The 23582-nt window shown below is 41.8% G+C and overlaps 1 pseudogene; it reads left to right on the top strand.

The window, feature by feature from the left end:
• The first annotated feature begins 12735 nt into the window (after positions 1-12735).
• Positions 12736-21824, top strand: LOC124020756 (annotated as a pseudogene).
• Positions 21825-23582: the final 1758 nt, after the last annotated feature.

Raw genomic sequence — 23582 nt, 5'->3', positions numbered from 1 at the left:
ATATCGATCTTCTATTGTGTTGACTGAATGTTTGTCCATGTGTAACTCTGTGTTGTTGTATCTGTCGAACTGCTTTGCTTGATCTTGGTCAGGTCGCAGTTGTAAATGAAAACTTGTTCTAAACTGCCTACCTGGTTAAATAAAGGAGAAAGAAATAACACATAATAATACATAAAAATGTAGGAGCAGTATAGACCTAGTCTGGTCATTATATACATGATGTATTGTTACACCATGTAGGAGCAGTATAGACCTAGTCTGGTCATTATATACATGATGTATTGTTACACCATGTAGGAGCAGTATAGACCTAGTCTGGTCATTATATACATCTACATGATGTATTGTTACACCATGTAGGAGCAGTATAGACCTAGTCTGTTCAAATCAAATTTCAAATCAAATTTATTTATATAGCCCTCCGTACATCAGCTGATATCTCAAAGTGCTGTACAGAAACCCAGCCTAAAACCCCAAACAGCAAACAATGCAGGTGTAAAAGCACGGTGGCTAGGAAAAACTCCCTAGAAAGGCCAAAACCTAGGAAGAAACCTAGAGAGGAACCGGGCTATGTGGGGTGGCCAGTCCTCTTCTGGCTGTGCCGGGTAGAGATTATAACAGAAAATGACCAAGATGTTCAAATGTTCATAAATGACCAGCATGGTCAAATAATAATAAGGCAGAACAGTTGAAACTGGAGCAGCAGCACAGTCAGGTGGACTGGGGACAGCAAGGAGCCATCATGTCAGGTAGTCCTGGGGCACGGTCCTAGGGCTCAGGTCCTCCGAGAGAGAGAAAGAAAGAAAGAGAGAATTAGAGAGAGCATATGTGGGGTGGCCAGTCCTCTTCTGGCTGTGCCGGGTGGAGATTATAACAGAACGTGGCCAAGATGTTCAAATGTTCATAAATGACCAGCATGGTTGAATAATAGTAAGGCAGAACAGTTGAAACTGGAGCAGGAGCATGGCCAGGTGGACTGGGGACAGCAAGGAGTCCTCATGTCAGGTAGTCCTGAGACATGGTCCTAGGGCCCAGGCCAGTTGAAACTGGAGCAGCAGCATGGCCAGGTGGACTGGGGACAGCAAGGAGTCATCATGTCAGGTAGTCCTGGGGCATGGTCCTAGGGCTCAGGTCCTCCGAGAGAGAGAAAGAAAGAGAGAAGGAGAGAATTAGAGAACGCACACTTAGATTCACACAGGACACCTGAATAGGACAGGAGAAGTACTCCAGATAAACAAACTGACCCCAGCCCCCGACACATAAACTACTGCAGCATAAATACTGGAGGCTGAGACAGGAGGGGTCAGGAGACACTGTGGCCCCATCCGAGGACACCCCCGGACAGGGCCAAACAGGAAGGATATAACCCCACCCACTTTGCCAAAGCACAGCCCCCACACCACTAGAGGGAAATCTTCAACCACCAACTTACCATCCTGAGACAAGGCCGAGTATAGCCCACAAAGATCTCCGACACGGTACAACCCAAGGGGGGACCCGGACAGGCCGACCACAACAGTGAATCAACCCACCCAGGTGAAGCACCCCCCAGGGACGGCACGAGAGAGCCCCAGCAAGCCAGTGACTCAGCCCCTGTAACAGGGTTAGAGGCAAAGAATCCCAGTGAAAAGAGGGGAACCGGCCAGGCAGAGACAGCAAGGGCGGTTCGTTGCTCCAGAGCCTTTCCGTTCACCTTCCCACTCCTGGGCCAGACTACACTCAATCATATGACCCACTGAAGAGATGAGTCTTCAGTAAAGACTTAAAGGTTGAGACCGAGTTTGCGTCTCTGACATGGGTAGGCAGACCGTTCCATAAAAATGGAGCTCTATAGGAGAAAGCCCTGCCTCCAGCTGTTTGCTTAGAAATTCTAGGGACAATTAGGAGGCCTGCGTCTTGTGACCGTAGCGTACGTGTAGGTATGTACGGCAGGACCAAATCAGAGAGGTAGGTAGGAGCAAGCCCATGTAATGCTTTGTAGGTTAGCAGTAAAACCTTGAAATCAGCCCTTGCTTTGACAGGAAGCCAGTGTAGAGAGGCTAGCACTGGAGTAATATGATCAAATTTTTTGGTTCTAGTCAGGATTCTAGCAGCCGTATTTAGCACTAACTGAAGTTTATTTAGTGCTTTATCCGGGTAGCCGGAAAATAGAGCATTGCAGTAGTCTAACCTAGAAGTGACAAAAGCATGGATTAATTTTTCTGCATCATTTTTGGACAGAAAGTTTCTGATTTTTGCAATGTTACGTAGATGGAAAAAAGCTGTCCTCGAAATGGTCTTGATATGTTCTTCAAAAGAGAGATCAGGGTCCAGAGTAACGCCGAGGTCCTTCACAGTTTTATTTGAGACGACTGTACAACCATTAAGATTAATTGTCAGATTCAACAGAAGATCTCTTTGTTTCTTGGGACCTAGAACAAGCATCTCTGTTTTGTCCGAGTTTAATAGTAGAAAGTTTGCAGCCATCCACTTCCTTATGTCTGAAACACATGCTTCTAGCGAGGGCAATTTTGGGGCTTCACCATGTTTCATTGAAATGTACAGCTGTGTGTCATCCGCATAGCAGTGAAAGTTTACATTATGTTTTCGAATAACATCCCCAAGAGGTAAAATATATAGTGAAAACAATAGTGGTCCTAAAACAGAACCTTGAGGAACACCGAAATGTACAGTTGATTTGTCAGAGGACAAACCATTCACAGAGACAAACTGATATCTTTCCGACAGATAAGACCTAAACCAGGCCAGAACATGTCCGTGTGGACCAATTTGGGTTTCCAATCTCTCCAAAAGAATGTGGTGATCGATGGTATCAAAAGCAGCACTAAGGTCTAGGAGCACGAGGACAGATGCAGAGCCTCGGTCCGATGCCATCAAAATGTCATTTACCACCTTCACAAGTGCCGTCTCAGTGCTATGATGGGGTCTAAAACCAGACTGAAGCATTTCGTATACATTGTTTGTCTTCAGGAAGGCAGTGAGTTGCTGCGCAACAGCCTTCTCTAAAATCTTTGAGAGGAATGGAAGATTCGATATAGGCCGATAGTTTTTTTATATTTTCTGGGTCAAGGTTTGGCTTTTTCAAGAGAGGCTTTATTACTGCCACTTTTAGTGAGTTTGGTACACATCCAGTGGATAGAGAGCCGTTTATTATGTTCAACATAGGAGGGCCAAGCACAGGAAGCAGCTCTTTCAGTAGTTTAGTTGGAATAGGGTCCAGTATATAGCTTGAAGGTTTAGAGGCCATGATTATTTTCATCATTGTGTCAAGAGATATAGTACTAAAACACTTGAGTGTCTCTCTTGATCCTAGGTCCTGGCAGAGTTGTGCAGACTCAGGACAACTGAGGTTTGGAGGAATACGCAGGTTTAAAGAGGAGTCCGTAATTTGCTTTCTAATAATCATAATCTTTTCCTCAAAGAAGTTCATGAATTTATCACTGCTAAAGTGCAAGTCATCCTCTCTTGGGGAATGCTGCTTTTTAGTTAGCTTTGCCACAGTATCAAAAAGGAATTTCGGATTGTTCTTATTTTCCTCAATTAAGTTAGAAAAATAGGACGATCGAGCAGCAGTAAGGGCTCTTCGGTACTGCACGGTACCGTCCTTCCAAGCTAGTCGGAAGACTTCCAGTTTGGTGTGGTATGTACATCTACATGATGTATTGTTACACCATGTAGGAGCAGTATAGACCTAGTCTGGTCATTATATACATCTACATGATGTATTGTTACACCATGTAGGAGCAGTATAGACCTAGTCTGGTCATTATATACATCTACATGATGTATTGTTACACCATGTAGGAGCAGTATAGACCTAGTCTGGTCAATATATACATCTACATGATGTATTGTTACACCATGTAGGAGCAGTATAGACCTAGTCTGGTCAATATGTACATCTACATGATGTATTGTTACACCATGTAGGAGCAGTATAGACCTAGTCTGGTCATTATATACATAATGTATTGTTACACCATGTAGGAGCAGTATAGACCTAGTCTGGTCAATATGTACATCTACATGATGTATTGTTACACCATGTAGGAGCAGTATAGACCTAGTCTGGTCATTATGTACATGATGTATTGTTACACCATGTAGGAGCAGTATAGACCTAGTCTGGTCAATATATACATCTACATGATGTATTGTTACACCATGTAGGAGCAGTATAGACCTAGTCTGGTCATTATATACATCTACATGATGTATTGTTACACCATGTAGGAGCAGTATAGACCTAGTCTGGTCATTATGTACATCTACATGATGTATTGTTACACCATGTAGGAGCAGTATAGACCTAGTCTGTTCATTATATACATCTACATGATGTATTGTTACACCATGTAGGAGCAGTATAGACCTAGTCTGGTCATTATATACATCTACATGATGTATTGTTACACATTTACATTTACATTTAAGTCATTTAGCAGACGCTCTTATCCAGAGCGACTTACAAATTGGTAAATGACTATTGTAGTTGGAAATGGCAGATTTGTTATGGAATATCTACATTGGCCGTACAGAGGCCCATTATCAGCAACCATCACTCCCGTATTCCAATGGCACGTTGTGTTAGCTAATCCAAGTTTATCATTTTAAAAGGCTAATTGATCATTAGAAAACCCTTTTGCAATTATGTTAGCACAGCTAAAAACTGTTCTTATGATTATAGAGGCAATAAAACTGTCCTTCTTTAGACTAGTTGAGTATCCAGAGCATCAGCATTTGTGGGTTCGTTTGCAGGCTCAAAATGGCCAGAAACAAAGACCTTTCTTCTGAAACTCATCAGTCTATTCTTGTTCTGAGAAATGAAGGCTATTCCATGCGAGAAATTGCCAAGAAACTGAAGATCTCGTACAACGCTGTGCACTACTCCCTTCACAGAACAGCGCAAATGGTCTCTAACCAGAATAGAAATAGGAGTGGGAGGCCCCGGTGCACAACTGAGCAAAAGGACAAGTACATTAGAGTGTCTAGTTTGACAAACAGACACCTCACAAGTCCTCAACTGGCAGCTTTATTAAATAGTATCCTCAAAACACAAGTCTCAACATCAACAGTGAAGAGGTGACTCTGGGATGTGGCCTTCTAGGCAGAGTTGTGAAGAAAAAGCCATATTACATTTACATTTAAGTCATTTAGCAGACGCTCTTATCCAGAGCGACTTACAAATTGGTGCATTCACCTTATGACATCCAGTGGAACAGCCACTTTACAATAGTGCATCTAAATATTTTAAGGGGGGAGGGGGGTGAGAAGGATTACTTTATCCTATCCTAAGTATTCCTTAAAGAGGTGGGGTTTCAGGTGTCTCCGGAAGGTGGTGATTGACTCCGCTGTCCTGGCGTCGTGAGGGAGTTTGTTCCACCATTGGGGAGCCAGAGCAGCGAACAGTTTTGACTGGGCTGAGCGGGAACTGTACTTCCTCAGTGGTAGGGAGACGAGCAGGCCAGAGGTGGATGAACGCAGTGCCCTTATTTGGGTGTAGGGCCTGATCAGAGCCTGGAGGTACTGAGGTGCCGTTCCCCTCACAGCTCCGTAGGCAAGCACCATGGTCTTGTAGCGGATGCGAGCTTCAACTGGAAGCCAGTGGAGAGAGCGGAGGAGCGGGGTGACGTGAGAGAACTTGGGAAGGTTGAACACTAGACGGGCTGCGGCGTTCTGGATGAGTTGTAGGGGTTTAATGGCACAGGCAGGGAGCCCAGCCAACAGCGAGTTGCAGTAATCCAGACGGGAGATGACAAGTGCCTGGATTAGGACCTGCGCCGCTTCCTGTGTGAGGCAGGGTCGTACTCTGCGGATGTTGTAGAGCATGAACCTACAGGAACGTGCCACCGTCTTGATGTTAGTTGAGAACGACAGGGTGTTGTCCAGGATCACACCAAGGTTCTTAGCGCTCTGGGAGGAGGACACAATGGAGTTGTCAACCGTGATGGCGAGATCATGGAACGGGCAGTCCTTCCCCGGGAGGAAGAGCAGCTCCGTCTTGCCGGTTCAGCTTGAGGTGGTGATCCGTCATCCACACTGATATGTCTGCCAGACATGCAGAGATGCGATTCGCCACCTGGTCATCAGAAGGGGGAAAGGAGAAGATTAATTGTGTGTCGTCTGCATAGCAATGATAGGAGAGACCATGTGAGGTTATGACAGAGCCAAGTGACTTGGTGTATAGCGAGAATAGGAGAGGGCCTAGAACAGAGCCCTGGGGACACCAGTGGTGAGAGCGCGTGGTGAGGAGACAGATTCTCGCCACGCCACCTGGTAGGAGCGACCTGTCAGGTAGGACGCAATCCAAGCGTGGGCCGCGCCAGAGATGCCCAACTCGGAGAGGGTGGAGAGGAGGATCTGATGGTTCACAGTATCGAAGGCAGCCGATAGGTCTAGAAGGATGAGAGCAGAGGAGAGAGAGTTAGCTTTAGCGGTGCGGAGCGCCTCCGTGATACAGAGAAGAGCAGTCTCAGTTGAATGACTAGTCTTGAAACCTGACTGATTTGGATCAAGCAGGTCATTCTGAGAGAGATAGCGGTACACCATGTAGGAGCAGTATAGACCTAGTCTGGTCATTATGTACATCTACATGATGTATTGTTACACCATGTAGGAGCAGTATAGACCTAGTCTGGTCAATATATACATCTACATGATGTATTGTTACACCATGTAGGAGCAGTATAGACCTAGTCTGGTCATTATGTACATCTACATGATGTATTGTTACACCATGTAGGAGCAGTATAGACCTAGTCTGGTCATTATATACATCTACATGATGTATTGTTACACCATGTAGGAGCAGTATAGACCTAGTCTGGTCATTATATACATCTACATGATGTATTGTTACACCATGTAGGAGCAGTATAGACCTAGTCTGGTCATTATGTACATCTACATGATGTATTGTTACACCATGTTGGAGCAGTATAGACCTAGTCTGGTCATTATCTACATGATGTATTGTTACACCATGTAGGAGCAGTATAGACCTAGTCTGGTCATTATATACATCTACATGATGTATTGTTACACCATGTAGGAGCAGTATAGACCTAGTCTGTTCAATATGTACATGATGTATAGTTACACCATGTAGGAGCAGTATAGACCTAGTCTGGTCATTATATACATGATGTATTGTTACACCATGTAGGAGCAGTATAGACCTAGTCTGGTCATTATGTACATGATGTATTGTTACACCATGTAGGAGCAGTACAGACCTAGTCTGGTCATTATATACATCTACATGATGTATTGTTACACCATGTAGGAGCAGTATAGACCTAGTCTGGTCATTATATACATCTACATGATGTATTGTTACACCATGTAGGAGCAGTATAGACCTAGTCTGGTCATTATATACATCTACATGATGTATTGTTACACCATGTAGGAACAGTATATACCTAGTCTGGTCATTATATACATCTACATGATGTATTGTTACACCATGTAGGAGCAGTATAGACCTAGTCTGGTCATTATATACATCTACATGATGTATTGTTACACCATGTAGGAGCAGTATAGACCTAGTCTGGTCAATATATACATAATGTATTGTTACACCATGTAGGAGCAGTATAGACCTAGTCTGGTCATTATATACATCTACATGATGTATTGTTACACCATGTTGGAGCAGTATAGACCTAGTCTGGTCATTATGTACATCTACATGATGTATTGTTACACCATGTAGGAGCAGTATAGACCTAGTCTGGTCATTATATACATCTACATAATGTATTGTTACACCATGTAGGAGCAGTATAGACCTAGTCTGGTCATTATGTACATCTACATGATGTATTGTTACACCATGTAGGAGCAGTATAGACCTAGTCTGGTCATTATGTACATCTACATGATGTATTGTTACACCATGTAGGAGCAGTATAGACCAAGTCTGTTCATTATATACATGATGTATTGTTACACCATGTAGGAGCAGTATAGACCTAGTCTGGTCATTATATACATCTACATGATGTATTGTTACACCGTGTAGGAGCAGTATAGACCTAGTCTGGTCATTATATACATCTACATGATGTATTGTTACACCATGTAGGAGCAGTATAGACCTAGTCTGGTCATTATGTACATCTACATGATGTATTGTTACACCATGTAGGAGCAGTATAGACCTAGTCTGGTCATTATATACATCTACTTAATGTATTGTTACACCATGTAGGAGCAGTATAGACCTAGTCTGGTCATTATGTACATCTACATGATGTATTGTTACACCATGTAGGAGCAGTATAGACCTAGTCTGGTCATTATGTACATCTACATGATGTATTGTTACACCATGTAGGAGCAGTATAGACCTAGTCTGGTCAATATATACATCTACATAATGTATTGTTACACCATGTAGGAGCAGTATAGACCTAGTCTGGTCATTATATACATCTACATGATGTATTGTTACACCATGTAGGAGCAGTATAGACCTAGTCTGGTCATTATATACATCTACATGATGTATTGTTACACCATGTAGGAGCAGTATAGACCTAGTCTGGTCATTATCTACATGATGTATTGTTACACCATGTAGGAGCAGTATAGACCTAGTCTGGTCATTATATACATCTACATGATGTATTGTTACACCATGTAGGAGCAGTATAGACCTAGTCTGGTCAATATATACATCTACATGATGTATTGTTACACCATGTAGGAGCAGTATAGACCTAGTCTGGTCATTATGTACATCTACATGATGTATTGTTACACCATGTAGGAGCAGTATAGACCTAGTCTGGTCATTATATACATCTACATAATGTATTGTTACACCATGTAGGAGCAGTATAGACCTAGTCTGGTCATTATGTACATCTACATGATGTATTGTTACACCATGTAGGAGCAGTATAGACCTAGTCTGGTCATTATGTACATCTACATGATGTATTGTTACACCATGTAGGAGCAGTATAGACCTAGTCTGGTCAATATATACATCTACATGATGTATTGTTACACCATGTAGGAGCAGTATAGACCTAGTCTGGTCATTATGTACATCTACATGATGTATTGTTACACCATGTAGGAGCAGTATAGACCTAGTCTGGTCATTATCTACATGATGTATTGTTACACCATGTAGGAGCAGTATAGACCTAGTCTGGTCATTATGTACATCTACATGATGTATTGTTACACCATGTAGGAGCAGTATAGACCTAGTCTGGTCATTATATACATCTACATGATGTATTGTTACACCATGTAGGAGCAGTATAGACCTAGTCTGGTCATTATGTACATCTACATGATGTATTGTTACACCATGTAGGAGCAGTATAGACCTAGTCTGGTCATTATCTACATGATGTATTGTTACACCATGTAGGAGCAGTATAGACCTAGTCTGGTCATTATGTACATCTACATGATGTATTGTTACACCATGTAGGAGCAGTATAGACCTAGTCTGGTCATTATATACATCTACATGATGTATTGTTACACCATGTAGGAGCAGTATAGACCTAGTCTGTTCATTATGTACATCTACATGATGTATTGTTACACCATGTAGGAGCAGTATAGACCTAGTCTGGTCATTATCTACATGATGTATTGTTACACCATGTAGGAGCAGTATAGACCTAGTCTGTTCATTATCTACATGATGTATTGTTACACCATGTAGGAGCAGTATAGACCTAGTCTGGTCATTATGTACATCTACATGATGTATTGTTACACCATGTAGGAGCAGTATAGACCTAGTCTGGTCATTATATACATCTACATGATGTATTGTTACACCATGTAGGAGCAGTATAGACCTAGTCTGGTCATTATGTACATCTACATGATGTATTGTTACACCATGTAGGAGCAGTATAGACCTAGTCTGGTCATTATATACATCTACATGATGTATTGTTACACCATGTAGGAGCAGTATAGACCTAGTCTGTTCATTATCTACATCTATTTATTATCTATTTATGCTGCAGTAGTTTATGTGTCGGGGGGCTAGGGTCAGTTTGTTTATCTGGAGTACTTCTCCTGTCCTATTCGGTGTCCTGTGTAAATCTAAGTGTGCGTTCTCTAATTCTCTCCTTCTCTCCTTCTTTCTCTCTCTCGGAGGACCTGAGCCCTAGAACCATGCCCCAGGACTACCTGACATGATGACTCCTTGCTGTCCCCAGTCCACCTGGCCATGCTGCTGCTCCAGTTTCAACTGGCCTGGGCCCTAGGACCATGTCCCAGGACTACCTGACATGAGGACTCCTTGCTGTCCCCAGTCCACCTGGCCATGCTCCTGCTCCAGTTTCAACTGTTCTGCCTTACTATTATTCAACCATGCTGGTCATTTATGAACATTTGAACATCTTGGCCACGTTCTGTTATAATCTCCACCCGGCACAGCCAGAAGAGGACTGGCCACCCCACATATGCTCTCTCTAATTCTCTCTTTCTTTCTCTCTCTCGGAGGACCTGAGCCCTAGGACCGTGCCCCAGGACTACCTGACATGATGGCTCCTTGCTGTCCCCAGTCCACCTGACTGTGCTGCTGCTCCAGTTTCAACTGTTCTGCCTTATTATTATTTGACCATGCTGGTCATTTATGAACATTTGAACATCTTGGTCATTTTCTGTTATAATCTCTACCCGGCACAGCCAGAAGAGGACTGGCCACCCCACATAGCCCGGTTCCTCTCTAGGTTTCTTCCTAGGTTTTGGCCTTTCTAGGGAGTTTTTCCTAGCCACCGTGCTTTTACACCTGCATTGTTTGCTGTTTGGGGTTTTAGGCTGGGTTTCTGTACAGCACTTTGAGATATCAGCTGATGTACGAAGGGCTATATAAATAAATTTGATTTGATTTGATTTGATCTACATGATGTATTGTTACACCATGTTGGAGCAGTATAGACCTAGTCTGGTCATTATGTACATCTACATGATGTATTGTTACACCATGTAGGAGCAGTATAGACCTAGTCTGGTCATTATCTACATGATGTATTGTTACACCATGTAGGAGCAGTATAGACCTAGTCTGTTCATTATATACATCTACATGATGTATTGTTACACCATGTAGGAGCAGTATAGACCTAGTCTGGTCATTATGTACATCTACATGATGTATTGTTACACCATGTAGGAGCAGTATAGACCTAGTCTGGTCATTATGTACATCTACATGATGTATTGTTACACCATGTAGGAGCAGTATAGACCTAGTCTGGTCATTATGTACATCTACATGATGTATTGTTACACCATGTAGGAGCAGTATAGACCTAGTCTGGTCATTATATACATCTACATGATGTATTGTTACACCATGTAGGAGCAGTATAGACCTAGTCTGGTCATTATGTACATCTACATGATGTATTGTTACACCATGTAGGAGCAGTATAGACCTAGTCTGGTCAATATATACATCTACATGATGTATTGTTACACCATGTAGGAGCAGTATAGACCTAGTCTGGTCAATATATACATCTACATGATGTATTGTTACACCATGTAGGAGCAGTATAGACCTAGTCTGGTCAATATATACATCTACATGATGTATTGTTACACCATGTAGGAGCAGTATAGACCTAGTCTGGTCATTATATACATCTACATGATGTATTGTTACACCATGTAGGAGCAGTATAGACCTAGTCTGTTCATTATCTACATAATGTATTGTTACACCATGTAGGAGCAGTATAGACCTAGTCTGGTCATTATCTACATGATGTATTGTTACACCATGTAGGAGCAGTATAGACCTAGTCTGGTCATTATATACATCTACATGATGTATTGTTACACCATGTAGGAGCAGTATAGACCTAGTCTGGTCAATATATACATCTACATGATGTATTGTTACACCATGTAGGAGCAGTATAGACCTAGTCTGGTCATTATGTACATCTACATGATGTATTGTTACACCATGTAGGAGCAGTATAGACCTAGTCTGGTCAATATATACATCTACATGATGTATTGTTACACCATGTTGGAGCAGTATAGACCTAGTCTGGTCAATATATACATCTACATGATGTATTGTTACACCATGTTGGAGCAGTATAGACCTAGTCTGGTCAATATATACATCTACATGATGTATTGTTACACCATGTAGGAGCAGTATAGACCTAGTCTGGTCAATATATACATCTACATGATGTATTGTTACACCATGTAGGAGCAGTATAGACCTAGTCTGTTCATTATATACATCTACATAATGTATTGTTACACCATGTAGGAGCAGTATAGACCTAGTCTGTTCATTATCTACATAATGTATTGTTACACCATGTAGGAGCAGTATAGACCTAGTCTGTTCATTATCTACATAATGTATTGTTACACCATGTAGGAGCAGTATAGACCTACAGTAGCTAGCTGCTAATTTAGATTTAGTATGACTTAATGAAACTGCCTTAAATATGCTGGTAAACATTTTTTTTATTTGCACTAATCAATCAACACATTCCTGTCTTTGTATGTCTCAATATAATAGTATTGTTTAATTAAATCCATGTAAAATAACCTTTGTCAGAAAATAAAATATGATCCTCAACTGCGTTTCCCCTCCAGTCAGCAGGCGGCGATGTGCGTCTTTCAGGCGACGCTGCCAGCGTGACGTATAATCTAGTGGACGGTTCTTCAGGAACAGCTCGTCAACCACCTCGGTAGCTTGCTAGACAACATAGCCGAAAGATTCAAGATATTTATACGCTTTCGGTGTATGTTAGCTGATGTGTTTTAGACACACTTCTGTTGTATCTACTTGTTAACCTATTTAATTTAATATTACGTTATTGTGTATTAGTCAGCTATAGTAGTTGGCTGATTAAGTTAGCAGGAGCCTAGTCGCTAATGATAGCTAGATAACATCCCCGACTATGAGCTCCCTAAACTACTCCCCTCCTGTTAAAGAAGAGGAGATCTGCTGGACGAAGAAAGAAGCTCTGGGGATGAACATTTTGGTGAAAGAGGAGAAGGAAGAGGATGTCACAGTTAAAAAAGAAGTAGAGGGTGAGTCTGTTACAATGAAAGAAGATGAAGATGCGTTCAGAGTGAAAGAGGAGGAGGAAGAGAAAGAGGATGTAGTTTTTGGAGTGAAGAAGGAAGGGGAGATTACTGTCACATTGAAAGATGAAGAGGTGGAGATAGGAGATCTGATTAACACCAGTAAGTACTGTCTTCAATTTATTATTATATTATTATTATTGTTTTTAACCTTTGATATTCGGAGTTGGCTCGTCAATACCTCTTCAACGGAGGGCCCTGGGATGATGACTGATATGTCTAAAATCATAGACGTAGAGAGCAAGCTACCCCTTGTTTTTTCAATTCCGTTTCGAAAAAGTGACTTAACATATATATTTGAGAAGGGTCTATCTGCTGACTGCAGACTGGGGGGCACGGCATGTAGTGATTTTCATGTAGTGATGTTTTACTACACACCGGGGCCACCAATAGTGCCATGTGAGAGTTGGGTTGGCTAAATCAAATCAATCAAATCAAATTCTATTGGTCACATACACATGGTTAGCAGATGTTATTGGTCACATACACATGGTTAGCAGATGTTATTGGTCACATACACATGGTTAGCAGATGTTATTGGTCCTCATACACATGGTTAGCAGATGTTATTGGTCACATACACATGGTTAGCAGATGTTATTGGTCACATACACATGGTTAGCAGATGTTAATGCGAGTGTAGCGAAATGCTTCTGCTTCTAGTTCCGACAATGCAGTAATAACCAACAAGTCATCTAGCTAACAATTCCAAAACTACTACCTTATAGACACAAGTGTAAGGGGATAAAGCATATGTACATAAAGATATATGAATGAGTGATGGTACAGAGCAGCATAGGCAAGATACAGTAGATGGTATCGAGTACAGTATATACATATGAGATGAGTATGTAAACAAAGTGGCATAGTTAAAGTGGCTAGTGGCTAGGCAGCAGCGACTCAATGTTAGTGGTGGCTGTTTAACAGTCTGATGGCCTTGAGATAGAAGCTGTTTTTCAGTCTCTCGGTCCCAGCTTTGATGCACCTGTACTGACCTCGCCTTCTGGATGATAGTGAGGTGAACAGGCAGTGGCTTGGGTGGTTGTTGTCCTTGATGATCTTTATGGCCTTCCTGTGACATCGGGTGGTGTAGGTGTCCTGGAGGGCAGGTAGTTTTCCCCCGGTGATGCGTTGTGCAGACCTCACTACCCTCTGGAGAGCCTTACGGTTGTGGGCGGAGCAGTTGCCGTACCAGGCGGTGATACAGCCCGACAGGATGCTCTCGATTGTGCATCTTTGGCTACACCAAAGATTATGGATATACTGACAAGATATCTCTCTGCCCTAACAAGGGGAGTCGTTGTCCACAAAGCGGCACTGTGGGTTCTCTAGCTTCCACCTATCACTTCTTTGGATTGGTGGATACATCTTATTATTGTAATATATTATTTATATTCTATGAGGGTTCTTGTGGTCAACCGCCTGTATTCAATGGAGAGAGATGCTAAGCTACTAGCATGAATATGCATAGCGATCTGGAGACAACTCCTATAGTGTTTTTTATCAAAGTTGTCGGTTTGTCACATTACATTTTGTTGTTGACCAAATTCGACTCTTTCCACATTGGGTTGATCATTGCTTCCACTTGGATACAACCTACTGTAGCCTACTGGCATGAACTAGAGAGATACAACCTACTGTAGCCTACTGGCATGACCGAGAGTTACAACCTGCTGTAGCCTACTGGCATGACCTAGAAAGTTACAACCTACTGTAGCCTACTGGCATGACCTAGAGAGTTACAACTTACTGTAGCCTACTGGCATGACCTAGAGTGTTACAACCTACTGTAGCCTACTGGCATGACCTAGAGAGATACAACCTACTGTAGCCTACTGGCATGACCTAGAGAGTTATAACCTATTGTAGCCTACTGGCATGACCTAGAGAGTTATAACCTACTGTAGCCTACTGGCATGACCTAGAGAGTTATAACCTATTGTAGCCTACTGGCATGACCGAGAGTTACAACCTACTGTAGCCTACTGGCATGACCTAGAAAGTTACAACCTACTGTAGCCTACTGGCATGACCTAGAGAGTTACAACTTACTGTAGCCTACTGGCATGACCTAGAGTGTTACAACCTACTGTAGCCTACTGGCATGACCTAGAGAGATACAACCTACTGTAGCCTACTGGCATGACCTAGAGTGTTACAAGTCCTACAGAAATGCAAGCATTTCTAAACTTTTTTTCTCGCTTTTATGGGGTATTGTGATGTCATTATGAGGTATTGTCTGAAGATAAGATTTAAAAAATATATAATCCATAAATCGGAGTGGGAGTCGGTTGAAGCCTGGTTAAAAGCATCGTTTGGCATAAGCCATTTCCAAGTGAAATATTTTGATTGATTAACAAAATGTGTCAAAAGGTCTGAATGCACTGTATGTTCTAGGGTGTCCCAGATAACAAAAACAGATAGCAAAAAGTTATGGGTCCTACAGTAGGTCTGTTATTGTTATGGGTCCTACAGTAGGTCTATGTTGTTGTTGTTAGGTGAAGTTATGGGTCCTACAGTAGGTCTATGTTGTTGTTAGGTGAAGTTATGGGTCCTACAGTAGGTCTGTTATTGTTATGGGTCCTACAGTAGGTCTATGTTATTGTTATGGGTCCTACAGTAGATCTATGTTATGATTAGGTGAAGTTATGGGTTCTACAGTAGGTCTATGTTATTGTTATGGGTCCTACAGTAGGTCTATGTTGTTAGGTGAAGTTATGGGTCCTACAGTAAGTCTGTTGTTAGGTGTAGTTATGGGTCCTACAGTAGGTCTACGTTATCGTTAGGTGAAGTTATGGGTCCTACAGTAGGTCTATGTTATTGTTATGGGTCCTACAGTAGGTCTATGTTATTGTTATGGGTCCTACAGTAGCAGATATACTACATCCATAACTAGCGGTTTCCTCATTACCAGATATACTACATCCATAACTAGTGGTTTCCTCATTAGCAGATATACTACATCCATAACTAGTGGTTTCCTCATTACCAGATATACTACATCCATAACTAGTGGTTTCCTCATTACCAGATATACTACTAGCGGTTTCCTCATTTCCAGATATACTACATCCATAACTAGTGGTTTCCTCATTACCAGATATACTACTAGCGGTTTCCTCATTACCAGATATACTACATCCATAACTAGTGGTTTCCTCATTACCAGATATACTACATCCATAACTAGTGGTATCCTCATTACCAGATATACTACTAGCGGTTTCCTCATTACCAGATATACTACATCCATAACTAGTGGTTTCCTCATTACCAGATATACTACATCCATAACTAGTGGTTTCCTCATTAGCAGATATACTACATCCATAACTAGCGGTTTCCTCATTAGCAGATATACTACATCCATAACTAGTGGTTTCCTCATTAGCAGATATACTACATCCATAACTAGTGGTTTCCTCATTAGCAGATATACTACATCCATAACTAGTGGTTTCCTCATTACCAGATATACTACTAGCGGTTTCCTCATTACCAGATATACTACATCCATAACTAGTGGTTTCCTCATTACCAGATATACTACATCCATAACTAGTGGTTTCCTCATTACCAGATATACTACATCCATAACTAGTGGTTTCCTCATTACCAGATATACTACTAGCGGTTTCCTCATTACCAGATATACTACATCCATAACTAGTGGTTTCCTCATTACCAGATATACTACATCCATAACTAGTGGTTTCCTCATTACCAGATATACTACTAGAGGTTTCCTCATTACCAGATATACTACATCCATAACTAGTGGTTTCCTCATTACCAGATATACTACATCCATAACTAGTGGTTTCCTCATTACCAGATATACTACTAGAGGTTTCCTCATTACCAGATATACTACATCCATAACTAGTGGTTTCCTCATTACCAGATATACTACATCCATAACTAGTGGTTTCCTCATTACCAGATATACTACATCCATAACTAGTGGTTTCCTCATTACCAGATATACTACTAGCGGTTTCCTCATTACCAGATATACTACATCCATAACTAGTGGTTTCCTCATTACCAGATATACTACATCCATAACTAGTGGTTTCCTCATTACCAGATATACTACTAGCGGTTTCCTCATTACCAGATATACTACATCCATAACTAGTGGTTTCCTCATTACCAGATATACTACATCCATAACTAGTGGTTTCCTCATTACCAGATATACTACATCCATAACTAGTGGTTTCCTCATTACCAGATATACTACATCCATAACTAGTGGTTTCCTCATTACCAGATATACTACTAGCGGTTTCCTCATTACCAGATATACTACATCCATAACTAGTGGTTTCCTCATTACCAGATATACTACATCCATAACTAGTGGTTTCCTCATTACCAGATATACTACATCCATAACTAGTGGTTTCCTCATTACCAGATATACTACATCCATAACTAGTGGTTTCCTCATTACCAGATATACTACATCCATAACTAGTGGTTTCCTCATTACCAGATATACTACTAGCGGTTTCCTCATTACCAGATATACTACATCCATAACTAGTGGTTTCCTCATTACCAGATATACTACATCCATAACTAGTGGTTTCCTCATTACCAGATATACTACTAGCGGTTTCCTCATTACCAGATATACTACATCCATAACTAGTGGTTTCCTCATTACCAGATATACTACATCCATAACTAGTGGTTTCCTCATTACCAGATATACTACATCCATAACTAGTGGTTTCCTCATTACCAGATATACTACATCCATAACTAGTGGTTTCCTCATTACCAGATATACTACATCCATAACTAGTGGTTTCCTCATTAGCAGATATACTACTAGTGGTTTCCTCATTACCAGATATACTACATCCATAACTAGTGCTTTCCTCATTACCAGATATACTACATCCATAACTAGTGGTTTCCTCATTAGCAGATATACTACATCCATAACTAGTGGTTTCCTCATTACCAGATATACTACATCCATAACTAGTGGTTTCCTCATTAGCAGATATACTACTAGCGGTTTCCTCATTACCAGATATACTACATCCATAACTAGTGGTTTCCTCATTAGCAGATATACTACATCCATAACTAGTGGTTTCCTCATTAGCAGATATACTACATCCATAACTAGTGGTTTCCTCATTAGCAGATATACTACATCCATAACTAGTGGTTTCCTCATTACCAGATATACTACATCCATAACTAGTGGTTTCCTCATTACCAGATATACTACATCCATAACTAGTGGTTTCCTCATTACCAGATATACTACATCCATAACTAGTGGTTTCCTCATTACCAGATATACTACATCCATAACTAGTGGTTTCCTCATTACCAGATATACTACATCCATAACTAGTGGTTTCCTCATTACCAGATATACTACATCCATAACTAGTGGTTTCCTCATTACCAGATATACTACATCCATAACTAGTGGTTTCCTCATTACCAGATATACTACTAGCGGTTTCCTCATTACCAGATATACTACATCCATAACTAGTGGTTTCCTCATTACCAGATATACTACATCCATAACTAGTGGTTTCCTCATTACCAGATATACTACATCCATAACTAGTGGTTTCCTCATTACCAGATATACTACATCCATAACTAGTGGTTTCCTCATTACCAGATATACTACATCCATAACTAGTGGTTTCTTCATTAGCAGATATACTACATCCATAACTAGTGGTTTCCTCATTACCAGATATACTACATCCATAACTAGTGGTTTCCTCATTACCCGATATACTACTAGTGGTTTCCTCATTACCAGATATACTACTAGTGGTTTCCTCATTACCAGATATACTACTAGCGGTTTCCTCATTACCAGATATACTACATCCATAACTAGTGGTTTCCTCATTACCAGATATACTACATCCATAACTAGCGGTTAGAGTTTCAACAACATGAATAACTTATTTATAGTCTACAATCTTAGATGTTACTACTAATGTGAAAACAAGACAATATGACTTCTTGCTCATTTTAAGACAATTTTAACATTCATTACAGACATCAATTGTTGTTCAACATCATGGCTATGCTGTTGGCATCAACCTTTACCCTGGATTATCGCTGTTGTGGGCCTTTAATCATCTGTCTGACTTTGTTGTTCACACAGGAGAGATACGGGACTATCGTGGATCCTCTGGGGAGCCTCAACAACCTCATGACGCTGAAGAGGCAGAGACGAGTTTCTCAGGATCAGAACACCTTAATAAACACCTGCAGATATCCACAGGGAAAATAACTCATTGCTCCTCTGACCGTGGGAAGAGATTCACCTCATCAGGCATTACAATTCATCAGAGAACACACACAGGAGATAAATCTTATAGCTGTGCTCAATGTGGGGAGAGTTTTGGTGCATCTTGCACTCTGACTCTACACCAGAGAACACACACAGGAGAGAAACCCTATAGCTGTGGTCAATGTGGGAAGAGATGGAGGACATCTGGCCAGCTGACATCACACCAGAGAACACACACAGGAGAGAAACCTTATAGCTGTGTTCAATGTGGGAAGAGTTTTGGTCAACCAACCAGCCTGATATCACACCAGAGAATTCACACAGGAGAGAAACCATATAGCTGTATTCAGTGTGGGAAGAGTTTTGGTCAATCAAGCGCTCTGACTCTACACCAGAGAATACACACAGGAGAGAAACCTTTTAGCTGTAATCAGTGTGGGAAGAGTTTTACTCACAAAAGCACCCTGATATCACACCAGAGAATACACACAGGAGAGAAACCATATAGCTGTGATGAATGTGGGAAGAATTTTGCTTTTTTGAGCAATCTGACTCTTCACCAGAGAACACACACAGGAGAGAAACCTCATTTCTGTGATCAATGTGGGAAGAATTTTACTCAGCTAAAAAGCCTGATATCACACCAGAGAACACACACAGGAGAGAAACCTTATAGCTGTGTTCAATGTGGGAGGAGTTTTCTCAGTCAACCAGCCTGATATACCACCAGAGAATTCACACAGGAGAGAAACCTTATAGCTGTGGTCAGTGTGGGAAGAGTTTTGGTCAATCAAGAGCTCTGACTCTACACCAGAGAATACACTCAGGAGAGAAACCTTTTAGCTGTAATCAATGTAGGAAGAGTTTTACTCACAGAAGCACCCTGATATCACACCAGAGAATACACACAGGAGAGAAATCTTATAGCTGTGGTCAGTGTGGGAAGAGTTTTGGTCAATCAAGAGCTCTGACTCTTCACCAGAGAACACACACAGGAGAGAAATCCTAAAGCTGTACTCAATGTGGGAAGTTTTTTTTACATCTAGCCTTCTGAAGACACACCAGAGAACACACACAGGAGAGATCTTATAGCTGTACTGTATGTGGGAAGAGTTTTGTTCAATCTACCTCTCTGAAGATACACCAGAGAACACACACAGGAGAGAAATCTCATAGCTATGATCAGTGTGACCGGAGATACTCTGAAAAAAGATCTCTGATCAAACATCAGAAAATACATACATGTCAATGATATGATTTCACAATGTAGAATGTTTTAACATTGTAGTAGGACTATTTTAATGATGTCACAATGTAGAATGTTTTAACAGGGTAGTAGGACTATTTTAATGATGTCACAATGTAGAATGTTTTAACATTGTAGTAGGACTATTTTAATGATGTCACAATGTAGAATGTTGTAACATTGTAGTAGGAGTGTTTTAATGACGTCACAATGTAGAACCCTAAACGTTTGCCCCCTGTTCTATTGATTTCAGCATGATATGGATATTAGCCTCAGGGGAAATCCAGGCTCTGAAATGGAAGAGTACTATTTATGAGACTAAGTGACTAACAAAAAGATTTGTTACACTTACCACGTTGGTGACCCACTTGAGTCAAAATGCAACACTTCGAAATGTGGCGAGCTGTTTTCTACAAATTGTCCTCCACACATTATTCACAGATTCCGTGTGGTTTTTGAGCTGTTTTAACAGGACGTGCAACCTCATCTCCCTCCTCTCGGCACAATGGATTTCAACGTGATATTAATGAGTGATGACAAATAAGTGCATCACTCCAAAATGTAGCTGACTGTATTCTGTAGGTTGTCCTCTAACTAGTGAGCTTAAAGATATCTCCCATTTCCATGTGTTTTTTTAGATGTTAGTTTCAACAGCAAGTACAATCTGACCTCCCCCCTAATCGATATCAGTGATTTATTGCTACTTGTCAAAACAACAGCGTTTTTGGTGCTTGTGTCCATGGTGAGGACAACTTAGTTTCTGATTGTCTCATGGTTGGGCAGTCAAAAAGATTTGTGTTTTGTGTTTAGTCAGTGCGGTCCATGGATCACACATTATTTTGACTTTCCGTATTAGAGATGAGTTATGTTCCAAGGGGACAAGAGTTCTAGAAGCAAGTGAGTTTTAGGAAGGGGAAAAAAACACTTTTTTTCTTGTTTTTAATTGTTGCCAGCCAGTAGACACCATGTTAATATTGTAGAATGTGAAGCATTGTAGTTGATTATAATTTGAAATGGAAGTTGTTTTCTGTTGGTGGTGTGCATTCTTTTAATGTGTTACAGTCTTTGGTTTTTCCATTTATGTTTTGAGGTTGGACTTTAGCTCGTTAGCACGTAGGGCGCACTGATTGGTGTCAACTCGTTAGTCGGCAGGGTAGCCTAGTGGTTAGAGTGGGTTAGGGTTAGGGGTTAAGGGTTAGGGTTAGGGGTTAGGGTGTTAGGGTTAGGGGGGGTTAGGGTTAGGGGTTAGGGTTAGGGGTTAGGGTTAGGGTTAGGTTTCTAGTTTTGAGTCGGTTGATCCACTTCCATCTCTGACACGTGGAAACCGGAGGGGGGAAGGGAGGGGTTGCACTCCACATAATAATAATAATATATGCCATTTAGCAGACGCTTTTATCCAAAGCGACTTACAGTCATGTGTACATACATACGCGCGGGTCGGAGGGTACGGGCGCGGCCGGCCAAAGTCGTAGGCCCCATGGTAGCCCACTTGTAGATTAACCCGTTGGTTGGGTTAAGGGACTGTCTGTCTGTAGGGTTAAGGTTAGGTAGGGTTTAAGAATGGTTAAGGTTAGGGTTTAGGGTTAGGGTAAGATATGGTTTTTTAAGAAGGGTAAGGTTCGGGTTAAGTTTAGGTATGGGTTTTGGGATGGTTAAGGTTAGGGTTAGGGTTAGGGTAAGGTATAGAAAAGGTTAAGTTTAGGTAGGTCTGTCACCTCAACTTAGGATCAGGCAAAGTCCTTGAGTTGCGTCCCTTATGCAGGTACGGTCCTCGGTTGGTTGCCATGTGTCCATATCGGGTGGTATGGTCATGAAGTCCAGGTCCGCTGTGTCAACGGAGGTGGAAAGCATAGTGCAACTTAGGAGTTTTTACTCTCTTTCGGATCCTTCTTCTTTAGCTCCATGTTGTCTATGTATCCACTTCAGTGTTCGTCAGTCTTGGGTCCTGGATGTTTTCAATCATGTGTATGATTGGGAGTTATTCCCTTCCAGGATCCTAATTCCAAATCAACCCATGTCTAGTCGAATCCAGCTGGTCTGTATGGGTATACTCGGCGTAGGATCAGGCAAAACCATCGAGTTGCGTACCTTGTGCAGGTCCGGACCTCAGTCGGTTACCATGTGTCCCTGTCAAGTGGTCAGTCTATAACAGCCAATGGTTTGAGCAGACAAAAACCCAGAAGGCGAGCCCTCTATACGGTTGTCATGCATCCGCCCCTGGAGTCACGTCCTGTGTTCCGGTTGGTGTATGGAGGGTTTAGAAACCGGCAAACCTTCTCTGGCTTACGTATGAAACGTCCGGCAGTAGTAGAAGTTAATTGGGTGTTTCCATCCCCACCATCTCAGTCGTAGGTAATTCAGAGGTTTTGGGTAATAGTGACCAGTGGAATTACTCCCTTCCAGGATCGTAACATTTCCAGAGGTATATCATCCCTAGACAGTGAATTGGTTCGTAGTCCAGGTAAAAAAAGGTGGTTCGGTTGTCCAGGCTAAGTGCGGCGGGGTAAGGGGTCCCCCAGTGGGAAATTCCTCTGCGGGGTCCGATACCTCGCCAGACATTATCCGGGCACCCCAGGGGTTATTCGGCAGACGCGATCCTCCAGCCGCAGCGCATAACCCAAAAGCCCCTCTTTTGGGTATCCCAACCCGCTAGGAGGAAACACGCGCTACTGAACCTACTGCCAATCCAGATCTAATCTGGGGTAGATAGTGGTCCAGCGCGTTACGTGAGTCTCCCGTGTGTAAGGGGGCTGGGAGGGTTGAGCCGATAGGATTGCCAACAGGCCCCAGAGGGGTCCCGGAGGAGTCCGGTCTACCATTTCCTCCCTTCTTCTTGCTTGGTGTATGGTTGGGCCTGATTGCTTAGGGTGTGCTCGCTGCGGGGGAGTCGACAAAACCGTGCACCCAGAGTAGTTGGAGAAA

The sequence above is a fragment of the Oncorhynchus gorbuscha genome, unplaced genomic scaffold (assembly GCF_021184085.1).
Source record: "Oncorhynchus gorbuscha isolate QuinsamMale2020 ecotype Even-year unplaced genomic scaffold, OgorEven_v1.0 Un_scaffold_901, whole genome shotgun sequence".
Taxonomy (NCBI): domain Eukaryota; kingdom Metazoa; phylum Chordata; class Actinopteri; order Salmoniformes; family Salmonidae; genus Oncorhynchus; species Oncorhynchus gorbuscha.
The sequence above is the reverse complement of the archived record's forward strand: the minus strand, read 5'-3'. Positions and strand labels throughout refer to the sequence as shown.